The following is a 3,421-nucleotide window of genomic DNA, read 5'->3' as shown; positions in this document are numbered from 1 at the left end:
GTCCGGTGTAGACACGGTGTAACATTGGTTTTGCTTTGTTTCACTCACAGAACTAATCGTTGCCTGGGTTGCATACGTATGTGTGGTGCGGAGCTATCAAAATAGGGGCGAGACCCTTTTGGGGTAGGGGCGTGTTTGTTTTGGTGATTTCAAACGTCAACATTGGCTACCAGAAATCGCTTACCCCACCTTTAAGCTATGAAAGAGCAACGTTTGAACGGTGAAATTTTATCATTACCTCTATTATGACCATATGAACATTCAAACATAACTGAGATCATTGCAATGGTTTTGGGGTTGTTGTGGAAGAACTGAGACATTGTCTAGTTGTTTATGGAGCAGTGAACCCTGGGCTATCAGCACACCATCCAATGCACCTCCTCCTCGAGTCCCCTCGCTTTGCAATGCAGTCAGCCATATGCACGGGACTCCAGTCTAGCTCTTTCAGAAAAGAACATTGAGCAACATTCTGCTGAGCTTCACAGCCTGTGGTATGACAAGCGCTCAGTTTGACAGCACTAAACGACACTTATGCCCCCAAAGCCCCGAGGATAGTGCCAAACCGAATGCTCTCTTAGATGTCACACACACAAAACAGTACAAACCGCAAAAGACTCAATCCAGTCTTGTAGGATGCATTGACAGCATACAATTTATCACTTTGCTGCATTCTATGAAATACTGTGTAATTTTGTCTGCAAGCACGACTTTCTGAGAGTCTCGTGCAAATGCTTTCCTCACAGAGGAAGCCATGTAATATCAAACAGTGTATGCAAATGAGTCTCAAATTTCATGCCTTGGGAACACAACTTATGTTTGAAGGAACTTGTATCTAGTGTTACTCTTTGGTGTAACACTAGAGATGGTCTAAAGCAGTTGCTTCTAGAGTAGAAAACGTTTTTCACTCTTTGAGAAACCAGCTTTACACCCCTGAGAACATGAAGAGTGATGGACCTGGAGGCAAGGTTCATCCTGGTTTTAGCTTACAAACACATATCACGCTCACAAGCTATCAAATCACCAACATTACGACAGTCTTCCAGAGATACAAACAAGTCATGTACCCTATTAAACAGCAATTAGCATTTTATAGAACATTTTATTGCAGGGCTGTTTTGCAAGCAACAGACACAATGCATAAGCATGGTTCAATGCATTTCTGCAGAACTCAGTGTGATATGCAACAGGTGCATTCATGGGATATTGCAATTTAATCACACATTTTGCAGATTGTGTGTGATGCAGAGTAAAATCTAGTCAAAGAAAGCAATGCAATGCCATTTCATAAAAGGGTATGTGATCAAACCAAGTCAGTTGGTTCAACAGGGATGTGCATTTCTTTCTACCATCCCTGATCCGGTTCACAAATGCAAGCAGTCATGCATCCTGAAAGCTTTGGACCTTGGATACGGTCACTATGAGCACACCATGCAACCTGATCTGTGATAAAGAACCCCACGGGACAAGCGCTTCCTCTCACAACAGGTGCAAGACGGGCAGACTTCCTAGTGTCCGGCACAGACATTTCTCAATGCCTTCGGGAAGACAATGCCAATGTGTTGCAAAGACGTTAAGTAAACAAAGCATGGCAAATGTGCTCGTTGTGGCGTAAACCCCATGAAACATTCTATAAAACACTGTCAGATGAACATTTATTAATTCTAACCTTTTTTACATTTAAATCTGAGATCTCAGAACCAAAACCGTACATTTGGCTGCATTGTGCAAGAAAGAATCAGTGAATCTTACAAAACCTGTCAGGAACATGTCACTACTCACTCCTTAAATCACAAGACAACAAAGCTTATTTTAGCACTATTAAAACTGAGATTTTGTTTATGATGAATAACCACATTTATTCATTAATTCAGCATAAGGGCCACATACAAGAACTGCAATGATATAGCATTACAGTAAATATACCGTAAAGAAAATTAAACGTTTATGCATGATCAAGTTGTCACTTTTTTAATAGCGCTTTATACAATAAAGACTGATTCAAAGCAGCTTCACAGTATTAGAGTCAATGATGCAAACTTCATTAAATATGCAAAAAATCCAAGTTCTCCATAAGCTAAAAATAAATTTCATTATGTATTTAGAATTGGATTACAAATGTGCTAAATTGTCAAAGTGATGTAGATAATGGCAATAGTTCTAAAAACAGGCTTTATTTTCTTCATGCAAACTATAATTTCTTAACTTTGCAATGAAATGTTCTTGACAGACAAACCCCAAAACACAGGGCACTTCAAAAGTGGTTCTGGTGCTCATCTAATGTGTGCATATTCACAATACAAACACAAGTGTAGGCTATACAACAATTTTAAGCCAATCATCCTGACAAAAAAAATATTTCGAAAAGAGGTCCAGCAGTAAAGTGTAGAGTCATTGTACATGGCCTCAAATTACGAAATATCTGCGTCCTGACAAACCAATGATATGACATTGTGAGAAGGTATGAAGGAGAGACAGTCGCGCGCGTTCACACCCCGCTCTTGTCACCTCCGCCGCGGTTTCCTAGCAACCGTACCCGATCTACCTGTCCGCTTCCGCAAACTGGCGGGATGAGTCACTAACACTCTATCACACCTGACGAAACACACCTTATACATTTCTTGAAGTAAGAAAAAAAAGACTGATGTTTCACGAAATGAAGCAGCATGTGTTAACGTCACATATTGTGACACTATCATGCGTCTCTTGTCAGCTGATCATCATCATCATTATTATTAGCATCATCATCATTATAACAAAAATCTAAAATAAATAAATATTAAATATAAATAAACTTAATTATGTTTTAGCACTATTCCTGCACTTCCCTCCTAATTGAACACACACACACAGGCACGCACGCACGCACTCCTTATCGGATGTCCTGTCACAGAATCTGATAATATCGTTACACACGTCACTGTCTTCATCAGCACACACACACACACACACACTAAGAGAGACACAGAAAGACCACAAACACAGACAATGCGACAAACGCAGTAAAATTCACCTTAATCTCCTGACAGATTCTAGGTGCCCGGTGTTAAATGTTCATAATGCCGTAATGATCCCGTTCGGCCCGTTGGAAAGCTTTAGTTTAGCTCTATAGATGCTAGAGGACGTTCATTAAAGCACTCGAGAGGTTTGTTCACAAACGGGTCTTCTGTGTGCGCGGTGCTTTAAATGCTCACTGTAGCCAGAGGACGCGCAAGCCCCGCCCCTTTCAGGCGGGATTTAAAGACACAGTGCGCACGCTGCTGTCATCTGTGAGCGTCTCTGCATATTGTTATCCTCTATGTGTTGTGCATTTGCTTACTCTACATGCTTTACATGGAAATACATATGCAGTCTGATTTAAAAAATATATATATAAATTTATTTAATACACGAGTTTCGCAATTTGAGTTGAATTACTGAAATA

At 40.3% G+C, this 3,421-nt stretch overlaps 1 protein-coding gene across 1 annotated transcript in view; it reads right to left on the bottom strand.

The window, feature by feature from the left end:
* Positions 1-3,151, bottom strand: part of errfi1a (ERBB receptor feedback inhibitor 1a) — a 9,373-nt gene extending 6,222 nt beyond the window's left edge. Inside the window, exon 1 of the mRNA XM_016573855.1 lies at positions 3,011-3,151. The gene's annotated coding sequence lies outside the window, so the exon portion shown is untranslated. The remainder of the gene's footprint in view (positions 1-3,010) is intronic.
* Positions 3,152-3,421: the final 270 nt, after the last annotated feature.

This window comes from Sinocyclocheilus rhinocerous, unplaced genomic scaffold (genome assembly GCF_001515625.1).
Source record: "Sinocyclocheilus rhinocerous isolate Xijiao unplaced genomic scaffold, SAMN03320098_v1.1 scaffold532, whole genome shotgun sequence".
NCBI lineage: Eukaryota > Metazoa > Chordata > Actinopteri > Cypriniformes > Cyprinidae > Sinocyclocheilus > Sinocyclocheilus rhinocerous.
The sequence above is the reverse complement of the archived record's forward strand: the minus strand, read 5'-3'. Positions and strand labels throughout refer to the sequence as shown.